The sequence below is a fragment of the Phyllostomus hastatus genome, unplaced genomic scaffold (assembly GCF_019186645.2).
Source record: "Phyllostomus hastatus isolate PE091 unplaced genomic scaffold, TTU_PhHast_1.1 phas_contig_16, whole genome shotgun sequence".
Classification (NCBI taxonomy): domain Eukaryota; kingdom Metazoa; phylum Chordata; class Mammalia; order Chiroptera; family Phyllostomidae; genus Phyllostomus; species Phyllostomus hastatus.
Window position 1 is genome coordinate 4727230 of NW_025333643.1, and position 13376 is coordinate 4740605.

The 13376-nt window shown below is 52.3% G+C and overlaps 1 protein-coding gene across 11 annotated transcripts in view; it reads left to right on the plus strand.

Moving 5' to 3' along the window:
- The window catches only part of ATP2B2 (ATPase plasma membrane Ca2+ transporting 2), a 377186-nt gene that overhangs the window by 187356 nt on the left and 176454 nt on the right, over window positions 1-13376 (plus strand). For 8 of the 11 annotated variants that reach the window (XM_045832100.1, XM_045832090.1, XM_045832094.1 and 5 more), the window contains exon 1: window positions 3059-3268. The exons of 2 other annotated variants lie outside the window; for them this stretch is intronic. The gene's annotated coding sequence lies outside the window, so the exon portion shown is untranslated. Of the gene's footprint in view, window positions 1-3058; window positions 3269-6595; window positions 6615-13376 lie in introns of those variants that run through there. One more of the 11 variants, XM_045832093.1, reaches the window with a different exon arrangement.

Below are 13376 nucleotides of genomic sequence, written 5' to 3' on the forward strand. Positions count from 1 at the left end.
TCAAGCTTCCTGGAGTTGCAACACTAACAGCATTGTTTGTCTGATTTCACAATACCTCTGCCTGCCCAGTTCCCCCTGCCCCCCAACATATCCTGGAGCACAGGCCAGATGCCCCAGGTACATCTGCTGCAGGAAGGGGAGACACAAGAGATAGAGCAAGGAACAAATGTCTGAGATCAGATTCTACACTCAAGGATTACCTTGGGCAAGTCATCCTTTTCTTGAGGCCTCAGTGTACTCAACTGTAAAATGGGAGAATTGCATAGGAGTCCTTGAAGGTCCTTCTAGTTCTAGTATTTAATGAATCAAAATCACACAGCAGCAGATTCATTCAAGATTTTACTATCATATCTACCACAGCTGGGAGCTGGGACTCTGGAGACAGCTAATGTGGTCATAGCCCAATGAGGGAGACAAATGTGTAGCCACAATATGGTGTGGTCAGAGGTAGAACACAGGCATGAACTAATCCTGTCCATGGAATCAGGAAAGATTGTCTGAAAAAGGGACACTTGAGTTGGACTTTGGAGGTTGAATAGAAGTTCATGTGCCTAGCATAAGAAAAAACTTGCACACTATGCTGTTCAATATTTGGGCTGCCTCAGAAGTTGGGGGTATCCTGTAACTAGGGTATGGATACAGAAGTACACAAGGCCAGGAATGCCAAGGAGATGGGAGCTTAGCCAGATACCAGCTCTAGTCTTAAATTCAGGGAACCAAAACCCATGAGCTCCTGAGAATTTGGAGTCTGTTGGTGAAGCCCCAGCCCACCCCAAACAGGGGCCAGTGAGCAGGCAGGACTCAGGATTTCCAAACAGATGCGTATGGGGACTCACAGCTGACCCACGTCATACTGACCTTCACATGTAAAGCCAAGGGCTTGAAGTCTCAGTCTTGGGTCACAGGCTTGGCTTACCCCCTCCTAGCTGAGAGACTTTGTCCTGGCCACCGCATGCCTCTGAGCCACACTCAGCTTCCTCATCTGTAACTTGGGTTCTCAGTGGCCACTCTAGCAGTTGTGAGGCTTAAGTGATTTACTGTGTTGTAGGTGGCCTTTGCAAACTATAAACTGTGCTGGACATGGGAGGGATTATTATTGTTGAAATGGTGGTTCCTAACCAGCCCCTTGAGGGGCTGTTTATTTTGTCATCTGGGAAAGCGATTCCCCCAGTGATGTTACAGTAATAACCGTGGGATTCAGGGCACAGGCTTGTTTGCTTGGACCACATGTGAGCTGCGGTAGGCCTCTTACCCTCTGCCCTTCCTTGCCCACCCTCATCCCAATCATCTCAGAACACTTTTACTTGGCACCATGTTGAGGGGCAGAGGCGGCCCCCAGTCTTGGAGAAGGGAGACTCCTGACCTGGCCCAGCCCTGGAACTGGGGCTGACTTAGAAGTCTGCCTGGAAGGGGGCTGCTGGAGCCCCTGACCTGTGCCCACAAGGAGAAGGCCAACATGGGAGCTTCCCTGTCCCGAGCTGTTGGTGGGTGGCAAGAGCCTTTCTGAGAGGTGGCCTGGACAGCTGTGGTAGCCTAGCCAGGTACCTGCTTTGCCTGCCCCAGTGAGGACCGGGGCCACCCAGTGCTTGGCATCCTTTGTTTCTTAGCATCCTCCCTGCACTGGGGCCACTCTGCCTGGCCCATAGGTAGCATGGGACCCTTTGGTGGGGCTTGGGGTGGGGGTGAAAAGTTAGGGGTTTTCAGCCTGTTCCTGCTGGCAAGGGCCCTGCTGCTGGTGCTCTCAGCTCTCTGCTTCCTGTGGCCCCTCTGCTTGGCCGGGCTCTGATTTTGGTGCAGTGCAGACTTTCAGCTTAACGAGACAAATTGATATTCTGTGCCAGCCCAGGGATGGAGCGGCAGGCAGCTCGGGACACTCTGGCAGGCAGTTCAGAAGTGGGCAGGGGGTGGGGACAGGGGAAGGAGGCAGTTCCATCTGGAGCTGCCTCCTGGGGCAATTCCTACCCCTGGCCCCCCATGACCCCCTCCATGCTGACAAGTGCCCTGAGACATGTCCTGAAGGTCCTTCCACCTTCAGTGCCCTCCTTCCAAGAAGGGCACCCCCTCTTGGAGGGGGTGGGGCAGTGGAGAGGGAGGCTTCTAAATCTAAGAGAAGCCCCTTCACCCATTGTGACCTCTTAACCTTGCTCCTAGGGCTGTCCTCCCACCATTCTGTACTTAAAGGGGCAGCAGATCTGCCAGAGATAAGGCAGGAAAAAGTTGGCAGCTGGCTAGGGGTATTCCATTCCTACAGACTCCTCTTTGGGGTTCCCTTGGGTGCTCTGGACATCATCTATCCCCCAAAATGGTCAGCCCCCCAACTCATCGCAGATGTCACCTCAGATTATGTAAATGCATAAGACATATGCAGACATCCCTGCCAGTGGGCACCTGTCAGCAGAGAAATCACCCCTTAAAGGGGTCTTCTGCCAGGCCTGCAGCCCAGCCCCCACCCAAGGTGGGGGTGCACATGGCTGGCCAGTGGCTAGGTTGCAAAGGTAGCTTTTAGATGGCATCAGGGAACTCACTGCAGGCCTTGCAACCACAGATGTGTTTGGTCTGAGTTAAGTCCACTCCTCCCCCCCCCCGTGACCTTTGCCCCTCAGGCATGGGGGTGTCCTGACCAAAAGCGGGGCGGGGGAGGGGGCTGATCCCCTTCCTAGTTACAAGAGGACCCCAGAAAGAAAGGGAGAACTTAGACCAAAGTGAGCAAATCCTCCCCTCTCTGCTATCACTACCCCACCCCTTCCACCACTGGAGGGACCCCTCCCCTCCAGCTCAGCTCCAACCCTACCCTTGCCCTTGACATTCCCTCCTACTTCAAGTGAGCGGGCAGATTCCTGAGACTCTGCCAGCTTTAGCTCTTCATGATCCCACGGGAGGAATTAAAACCGCAAACAACACCGTGGTGGTTCGGTCCACACAACCCCCCTCCCGCCCCCTACTCTCCTACTCTGCTCCCCTGTCCCCCTAGCAGAACAAGCCCTCGCGGAGGCCCGCCCCCGTCCTCCGGCCCCCTCCCCCAGCCTCCGGCGCAGCAGCAGGGGCAGCCTCTGCCTCCCCCGAGATCGCGTTTTGCCGGGGCGATGCTCTCCTAGAAGCCGCGCCGCGCCTCCGCCCCCCGCCCCCCACCTGCTCGGGCGGGATGGTACAGTCTGCAGAGGCACCGGGCACGCTGGCTGGGCTCAGCCGCGGCACCAGCTGCCGCACCGCGATTCCGGGGCTGCCCGCCTGTAAACCATGCCGGATTTGTGCTGATTTTCCTAGCCAAGTAAGTACCGGCATCCCCCAGCATGAGAAAATAAAAAATAAAAAGCACCCCACTCCGCTCTCCCCTTCCTCCCTCACCCATTTTATTTTGTTTCATTTCATTTGCTTTTTCTCAGCGCTGATGGTGGTGGCGGTGGCAGCGTGGAGGGGGTTGCGAGCTGGGCTTGTTTATCTGGCCGCAGCTGAGGCTGCATTAGGAGTTGCTGCTGAGGGAGACACTCGTGTGAGGAGGGTCTGTGTGTTGGAGGGAAAGGCTAGGGTGCTGGGGACACAGGCAGGGAGGCCTGGGACAGGCAGATGCCTGGGGTCTCAGGTAAATTCCAGCAGCCTGTGGACAGCAAATGCCCTCAATGGATGTTACGCAAGGACCAACAAGCTGGTGGCAGGGAGGGGGTGGGGGGGGGGCAAGGTTCTCTTCCCCCTGAGCTGCTGGACCTAGGGAAACACAGAGGACCAAGGGGTACCCCTGCCTGTCTCAGCCAGGGTGCCAGGGAAACAGGCAGCGGGAGGCCCCACGCAGAGGGTCCCCTTGGTGGGGTGGACTGCTGTGTGCTGGGACCCACCAGGTCAAGCCAGCCAGCCCGGGTGTGTGATGGCAGGAACCAGGTCCCTGAGATGGCCAGGATGGGGGCAGGAGTAGCTCGGTCAGGCCATTTTGCAGCAGTCATGCTGGCTGGTGGAGTTGGCACTTTCTGCCTGGAATCCCAGTTCCTCAGCCAGCCTGGGTGGCCTCTGGCTGGGTACTTGGGTACCTGGGGCTCCTCCCTGCCCCCTGCAGGGTCAGAATTGGGAAAGCCAGCAGGGGGCCTCTGGACTCCCCAAAGGTGGGCTGCTGTGGGCACACACTCCTTGCTAGCCAGGTGGCCATTCCACACAGCCTGTCCTCGTTCAGCAGGTTGTTTGGGGAGGGGTCTCTGTGGCTGGCCTGCCCATGACAGGCAAGGGCCCCCAGGGTCTCGGGGTCCCCATGCAGAGGCCCTGCCGGGCTCGACCTTCAGAAGGATAAGTGGCGAGCTGCACCAGCAGAGGGTCTTGGTGTGATGCTGCACACGCCTGGCCCAGTGCATAAGGGGCTCCTCTCCTCACCCGCATTGCTCTCTGAATTGCCGGGAGGAAGCAGAGCTGATATTTGGGGCATTTCCTGGAGTGGCGGGCGCCATCCGGAGAAATTCTCCTTTGACGTGTGCAGTAGGAGGGGGCTTGGAGTACAGACTGCCAGGGCTTCCGCCTGTTAACTTCCTTGAAGGGGCAGCAGCAGGTTTGGGGCTGTGACTTGTGGGTGGTCCAGAAAAGACGCTGATGGCCCATATTATTTAGCCACCTTCATATGTACTGTCCCATTCTCATCAGGGTCTATAACACATCCACAGACTTGCACAGATGCATGTATACAAATATAGTGCACATTGTAATGCAGTATATGTTTCAATCATAGACACACATATGGAGTACCCATATAGTACACTGTGTGTTCCAATCATAGACATTCATATAGAATACCCATGCCCACATATACACCCCACCACATGGGAATACAGCTCACATCCCTGAATACCACCTGCAAATACAGCATGCATGTGAATGCAGCCTGTATTCACACACCCATACCTGAGAATACAGCATGTCCACACATGCATGTAGCACTAACACAGGAATGCAGTGGGTTGCACATGGGCAAATCGGCCTGCATGTAGTGCCCTACAGCAGTCATAAATGTGACGTGTGCCCTCTGAGGGCTGGCCCCAGTGTGAAAGAGACAAGCACACATGTGTGGGGTCCCGAATGCCAGCTGCGTGCATGTCCACTTATTGGCAGACACCTGGCATGCTGGAATACACCCACAGGTGAACGTAGGTTGCACGTGTACGAAGACAGCCCTGGCACACAGGTGCAGCACCTTTGCGGATGCTGTGTTCACACCCCTGCCCCGAGCACCCTCAGCCTCCAGGCATCTCGTGGAATTGAAGGTGCCTCCAGGCACTGGGGAGAGGATTGCCCCTGAGGCACTGCCCTGTGAGTGCAGAAGGGCACTGGCCCGCAAGCGGCGGCTGCAGCCCCACAGAAGCCTGAGGGGAGGGCCAGCCCAGGTTTCCAGGGAGCTGTGATTGGGTTCAGCAAGGCCATCTTGGGTTATTGATGTTCTGCAGGAAAGGCTGCCAGTGTTGGAAAGGAGACAGGAGGGGGTGGGTGCAACTGCTTTCTATGGTCCAGACAACCAGGACCCCACAGGCCCCTTTCTCTGGCACCAGGAAACCAGCACACTGGTATGGGATCTCTGAGAGATGGCACCCTGGATCCTCCAGCCTTCTCCAAAGTCTTCTTTAGACAGAAGGTCAGAAAAGCCTGTGGCTTATGCTGCAGAAACACTGAAATGCTGGGCCCCTCCCTCTGTTCTCCTACTGCCCCCTTTCCCTTTCTTCCCACCCGCACAAGTATAGGTCAGGGAGATTTGGGTAAATAATAACCCAGCAAGCACTCCCTGAGCAAATTGCTATGCACACATCGCTACAGTGGGCCTTCGCATAGCCTCGTGATTCCCATGCCACAGATGAGGAAGCTGTGCAGAGAAAGGAAGGCATCTACCCAAGGTCACACAGCTGGAGCATGGCAGAGATGGAAGGCAGGCCAGTGGGCTCCCTGCCTGCCTCTTGGAATCTTCCTTCCCCTCCTGTGTGAGTCTAATCCAATTTGAGGTGCCAACATCTTGGGAAACAGCAGGCCAAAAACGTGATATTTTTGGTGGGGACCAAAAATATCTAGACCCTTAAGAAAGGGACTAGAGCAGGGGTGTCAAACTCATTTTCACCACGGGCCACATTAGCCTCACAGTTGCCTTCAAAGGGCCGAATGTAATTTCAACTCCTTAACAGTTAAGGAGTAGTTACATTTATACAGTCCTAAAATTATTTCGGCCCTTCACAGGATTGATGGCACCTAGAAAGCCAAATGCAGATGTGTACACTCTAAGGTTATCTGGCCTAGGCCTATTTATTAGAGGGAAACTAAGGCCCAGCCAGGTCCAAGGTCATATTGTGCTCTCGGGAGAACAGGGAATCTTGCCATTCTCTCTCAGGTCCCAGGCAAGAAGCAGCAGCAGCCTGTTTGTGTCCCTGATTTTCCCCAGATATTTGACTCCAAGTTAGGAGTACATCGGGCCCAGCCTCTACTCCTGGCCAGCTGTGTGACCTTGAGCAAGTCACTTTGTTTTTCTGCACCTCAGTCTTTTCATCTGTAATTAGGGCTTGCCTGTCCTGCCCTGCCTCAGCCCACAGCTGTCTGGGAGCCTTGAGCACTATAGAAGGCTATGCACAGAGGAGTGATTGGCACCAGGACCGGGGCCAGAGCAGGTGAGCCTCTTGCTGCTAAGGTCAGGAGGGAAAGCAAAGGGATAATCTCTGGGCTGGTGGATATCAAGCATTAGTGGACATAAGAATCACCTGGTATGGGGCAGATTTTGGTCCCCTACTGATGCAGAAGGTCTTGAGGGCTGCATTGTCACAGATGCCCCAGGGTTCGTATCTCCATAGCTCTGGACCCCAGGAAGCCAAGGTGACTGAGAAGGGGCTTGGGAGATCTCATAGGCTTACAGAATTGGGGTGACCTGGGCATCATGCTCTTCACCCACTCTGGCCACATCTGAAGAAACTGAGGTCACCTGGCAAGTTGGTGGCAGAGTGAGACTAAAACTCAGGTCCCCAGCCCTCCAGTCCTCTATCCTACCCCTAGACCCAGGCTTCACCCTGCATGGTTAAATCAGGCCCTTCTGGGGGCAGTTCAACCTTCAAATCCAAAATGAGGCTGTATTCTCAGTAGTGTGGGTGGGAGGGACACTCCAAAGAGACCTACTAGGCCTTCTAGTTGAGTCCTGGTAAAGCCTGTCCCAACCATATGACAGTGAGGACATGGTTCCTCTTCTGTAAACCCTAATCTTTCCTTTCCTAGAAGGGGAATAGATTAAAAGCAGGATGTTGGAAAGATTTTAAGTAATGTGTGTGAAGCAGCTGGAACACTATGAGCTCAGGGTCAAGGTAGGGAATACTAGGGGACCCTGAGGTTTGGGACGCAGCCCCTGCTGGCCTCCCTTAGTGGAGCTCTCTAGTGAGCACGTGCTGGGTGCCACATGCATGCACACAAGGTGGCGGGGGTGTGGGGAGTACATGGGCTTCCTCCCCTGGCCCCGCCTGAAATATACAGTGAGGTGTGGGCAGCAGGGTGGGTCTCTGGCTAAAACAGTGAACCTGCAGTAATTCATTTCTCGCTCCCACTGGGAGCCTCAAAGAAGAAACTAGGGAGAATGTTCCCCTGGACAGAGTCAGTTGGATGCCTGTAAGAGCTCGCAGTAGATGAGTGGAAAAGATGGCAAGGGCCCGGCATTCACAGTGGTAGGATGGCACCTCACTTCACCCATCTGTAAAATGGATGATAATAGTACCCACCTCTCAGGCTGTCATGAGAGGCAAGTGGGAGAAGTAATGGACATAAAGTGCTGAGCTCAGGGTGTGGCATGTATTTGTGGTTCAGTGAATGGAAGTTGTTAAGTCCATGAATCAGGAAGTGTTAGTTCAGTAGCTATCTCTGCCAGTTAAGGGTGCCCTGGATGAGTCGCTTTGCCTCTTCAGCCTTGGTTTTTGATCTGTAAAATGGCTACCCACTTCATAGGGCTGGCCTATGACAGCCATAAACAATAGGTAACACTTCAGCAGCCACCCTGAGAACCTGCTGGAATGTGCCATGACTTCACCATGGTCTCTGGTTGGGAGCCCTGAAAGGGATGGAGGGAGTGTTTTTAAGATCTTGGAAGCATCATGCACAATCCAGGAAACCTCTGAAGGGTCAGAGTGGAGGGCAAGATGGCTGGGCCTGATGGAGGTGGGAGTGGGGACCAGGGCTGGTGTCTCTGAGACTACAGAGGTCTCCACAGATGGGGGAGAAGCCCTTTGGTCTGAAGATCAAGAGAGCTGGTTCTGGGCCCAGCTCAGTCACTGGTGGGTGACCTTGGGCAAGTCGTGTCAGCCCCCTGGTCTCATGATTTCCCCTCGAAAGAGGGGACAGTGAGGGCAGATCCTCCTGCCAGCTGGCCTAGGGTAAAGAGGCTAAGACAATGCAAGTCTGCAATAGCAGTTACAGCCACTGTGTTTGTTTCCTGTGGTTGCCATAACAAATAACCACAAACCGGGTGGCTTAAAACAGCAGAACTTGATTCTCTCACAGTTCTGGAGCCTGGAAGTCTGGAATCAAGGTGTCGGCAAGGCTGCTTCCTTCTGGAGGCCCTGGAGGAGAGAGAGTCCATCTTCTGCTGTCCTGGCTTCTGGTGGTAGCCAGCAATCCTTGGCATCCCTTGACTTGTAGCTGCATCATTTCAATCTCCGCTTCCATCATCACATCACCTTCTTCTCTGTTTGTCTCTGTGCTCTTCTTTTTTCTTACAAGGACCTTAGTCATTAGGTATAGTGCCCACCCTAAATCCAGGATGATTTCCTCTTGAGATTTTTTAAAAAGATTTTACTTATTTTTAGACAGGGAAAGGGAGGGAGAACGAGAGGGAGAGAAACATCAATGTGTGGTTGCCTCCCGCATGCCCCCTACTGGGGGCCCGGCTGCAACCCAGGCATGTGCTCTGACTAGGAATCAAACCAGCAATCCTTTGGTTTGCAGGCCGGCACTCAATCCACTGAGCCACACCAGCCAGGGCTCCTCTTGAGATTTTTAACTAAATACATATACAAAGGCACTCTTTCCAAATGAGGACACATTCTGAAGTTTCAGGTGGATGTGAATTTGGGGGGAGATGCTATTCAACCCACTATGTCAATAATATTTATTGAGTGTTTACTGCTGGTAAGTCCTTTGTCTAGTGTCTCATTTCCTCCTCACTATCATCCACTTTACAGATAAAGAAACCTTGGCTCAGGGAGTCAGGGAGGTTAAGAACATGCTCAAGTCACACAGCAAGTGAGGGGCAGAGCTGAGATTTGGACCCAGGTCTGTGGGCAGGAACTCCAGCAAGCCCTGTGTTGGCCCAGAGAAAAGAGCTGGAGATGGGCAGGGGAGCTTGGAGGTGTGAGGGGACCTGCACAGCAGAAGTCTGAGAGACTACAAACCTTTAAATCTGTTGCTCAATTCTCTGTGAACCTCATCTGGAGAATGGGGACAGCATCGCTGAACTTGTAGAGTAATTGCCAAATTCTAAAATGTTAATCATAATAAATCTATCCATCCTCAAGCACTTTGCAAACATTTTTTCATTTAATGCGTGGGAAGGTAATTGCTCACTCCAAGCCACATCCGAATAAGTGACTCTACCATCAAATAGTTATGTGTTATTGAACTACTGACTTCTCCATAAAATGGGAGTAACATTAGTGCCCACCTTCCTACGCATTCTGAGAAGCAAATAGGATTTAGGTGACGTGCCTAGCCTTGGTTTATGGTCCAATTAAAGATTCAGAGGGTGTCTCCTCATTTTTAAAATTGGGGTAATAATAACAATGTTATTATTTTTATACTACTGTTAATAAACAGTATAACCCTCATGTGAGGATTTGGTGAAATAGTGCAGAGGAAGCATTTGACTCAGGGCTTGTCCAGAGATCGGTATTAAAGTGGCCTCATCTCATGCCATCAAAAATTTAATCAAATTTAAATCCCAATGCCAGTGTTGACCTCTGTGTGACCTGAAGCCGGTAGCTTTGTCTCTCACAGTGTGGCATCCTGATATGTAAAGTGGGGCTGAGGAAACCTGCCCAAGAGATAGTGTGAGTGATGTGATGGATCAAAATGTGTCACAAACAGAGCCCTGGTCATACCAGACATTCAAAATATGTCAAGCTTCTGTCCTGCTTCTGAAGAAAGGCCCCCAGAGGGCTTTCTTAACTATGCCCTCAGAACAGGGCATCCTAATCCAAGAGGACGGATTCAGTTTTTGTAAAGGCCCAGAGAAGCTGGGCTGTAGCAGAGCATGGGGTTGGAAGAGCCTGCAGGAGGAACCTGAGTGGGCAGTCCCATTTTAGGTCCAGGAGCCATACAGCTTTGAGGGAAGGAAGGAGGTCTCTCTGGGGCTCCCATGCCTACCCGAGAGTAGTTTCCTATGAAGTGGTGGCATTCTGCATGCTGGCTTGGGCTGCTCCACTGGGCCATGTCTGGCCATTCCAGGGACCACTTTGCAGGGGTCATGGGGAGTATTGTCCAGAGGACTTTTTCCAGCCTGGCTCCCTCAAGCCCTGCCTCGTTGGGTTGGCTCAGGCATGGCAGAGGGAACTGAGCTGTTAGAGTTTTCTGTTGAGGCTGTGGAGGGGTGGGGCATCCTTGGGAAGCTGTTTGGGGGTATCCCCCAGCCTTCCTGAGGCTTCTATGCTAGACAAGGGCCACAAGGTCATCAGGAGCATGGGTGTGCTAGGCTCTGGCTGACAGAGTTTTCTCAGCATTCGAATCTAGGCCTAGGGACCACATGGCCTGACTTAGCAGTGATGTAGCACAGTGGTTCCAGACCAAGTCTGGGCCCAGTCTGTCCAGCATTAAATCCAAGGCCTGGGCACTGGCCAGCTATGCGTCCTTCATCTTCAAGCTTCGGTTCCCTCAGCTGCTAAATGGGGACAGTAGAGCCTGCCCTGTAGGGTTGTTGTGATTAAAGCTGAGTTGTGTGGATTCCCAGGTGCACATTTTGCTGTCTCTGAAACAGGGGTGCCTGCCATAACTGGTGGCAAGTCACGGTAAAACCAGCCATGCTTTTGTCTTAAATATACATGAAGTAGTGATGCACCTTACAATGGGTGCATCTCAGATTCAGTAAAATATGGCAAATAAGATAAAAGCCCTCAAGGATTTAGAATAGGGCCACCAGGCTGATGGGAACAGGCCTGTCTCCCACCTGCCTCCCAAGCTCAGTCAGGGTGGAACCTTGGTATTTCTGTGCACCTCACAGGAGCCTTTGTGACCTCTTCTGAAACAATGGATGTGAGAATACCCACCTCCTAGCACTGATATGAGAAGCCAACACATTTATGTGTGTATCACATGCCCAGCAGAGTGCCTATATGCAGTAGGTGCTTAATAATTAACAGCTCAAAATAAATGATAAAGACAATAGAATAGGGAGGAGTTTAAAGCACAGACTCTGGGATTCCAGTTCCTGCTACACCACTTCCTTCCTATGTGACTGTACAAGTTTCTTAACTTCTCTGGGCCTCAGTTCCTCCATCTGTAAAATAGGGATAACAAAAGTATCCAATTCATAAGATTGCTGTGGGAATGAAATAAAGTTAAAGTGCTTAAGGCAGTGTAGGAAATTATTATTATTATATTAAAGTGCTTTGGCAAAAGTGTAGGAAATTATTATTTGATGAACTTCTAATGAGTCTCTTCTAGTTCAATAAATGGTAGCTAAAACAGACACTGGGCTCAATAAAATAACAACATAGACCACACTCATTTCACAGATGGGACAGCTGAGGCCCAAATTGCATGTTGGTTTGCCCAAGGTCACACAGCTGGCTCTCCCCACGGCTAGAACCAGACCCCAGTATCCAGGCACTAGCCTGATGTTGCCTCCTTGCCCATGTTGGTCTAGGACTCTGTGATTCTTATGAAGAAGGGGTTCTTGCCAGGGGAGGAATGGTTTCTTAAAGAAGCTGCAGCCAGATGCAGCATCCACTGGGTCCAGGCTCTTATCAAAAGTGGTTCCCTTCTTCCTTCATGTCTCTGCCTATTCACCATACAGGGGAAGGGGCTGCGCTGGGCTGTGCCCAAAGTCAACAGAGCCTGCCAGCCGTGGTGTCAGCCTACCAGCCAGCACTTCCTGGCCTCCCAGTGCCTTTTCAGTGGCTACTGAAGCTTTGACATAGCAAAACTACCCCTTGAAGAGAGCAAAAGCCCTGGCTGGCCAGCTGGTCCAGCCCAGGCAGTGCCAGGGTCACAAAAATGGATTGGAGCAGGAGTTGGAGGAGCAGAGACCTGGGTGCCACCCAGCCTTGACAAACACTGGTGGTGACCTTGGACCCATTATAGTCCTTCTTGGCACCTGTCCCCATCTTTGAAACAGGGACTTTGGGGCCAGATGGGCCTTCTAGCACTTTAAATGTCTAATATTCAAAATTGCTCTGGCATTACTGATCATCAAAATCCCAGGGAAGGGATTCAGTTAGAGGTAAAGCACTCATGGCCATGTGTGTGTACAGCTGTGTGGATCTTGGATCGGGGTCCCTAGCAACAAGCCTGACCCAGCAGCAGCTCCTATTTACCCCAGGGTGGTCTTCAGAGAGGGAGGCAGGTGGGAGACAGGCGTGGGTTACCCAGGTGAGGCAGGACACTGTACACTGTCATGTGTATTTGCGATGCAAAGGTTGCTAGACCCAGTCTTTTCCTAGCAACTATCTGAAGGCAGGAGATTAAGAGCTCTTTAGGGCACTCCAAATTTATCAACTTACATGACTCAGTTCAAAATAAAATGAGGCCCTTCTCCCTATGCCACCCCCAGCAAATTTTGGATTTCTAAACTCAGAGGATCTTGAAGACGGGAGAGAATGTAAATCAATAAAACCAATACTGGCTGAGTACTTGGTGTGTGCCGGCCGGCCATGTGCCAAGCTCCTCGCCAACCCAGAGATGAATCAGCTCCAGAAAGAGCTCTCACTGGGGAGCCCAGGCAGCCCCAGAAGAAGGTGGCAGCTGAGAGCAGACGCTCAGCTAGGAGCTGGACCATGATGAGTAACTCCCATGGCCGAGACTTGGCCTCACCAACCAGTCTTTGGATCCCATAGGCCTTCAGTTTCCTCATCTCTAAAGTGGGGCCCTATACTCAGGCAATAGTAATAGAACTAAACATGGCTGGGCATTGGGGTCCAGGGCTGTTTCTGGGTGTTTCTCTGCCCTCCCAAGAGACCTGAATCTGCTCCGATGGACTCAGGGGAAGAGAATTCCAACAGCTTTCCTTGCCCAGGGACTTCCGAAAGCCTCCCCAGGGAGGCCCTCTGAACTCCCGAGTCAAAACTCTACAATGGGACAGCAACAGCCAAACATGAATGCAAATGCTGGGGTCGGAAAGGGGCCAACAAGCCTTTACACCACCTTTTCCCCTGAGCCTCACTACTGCCTCCAAGGCAACCTGGGATAAT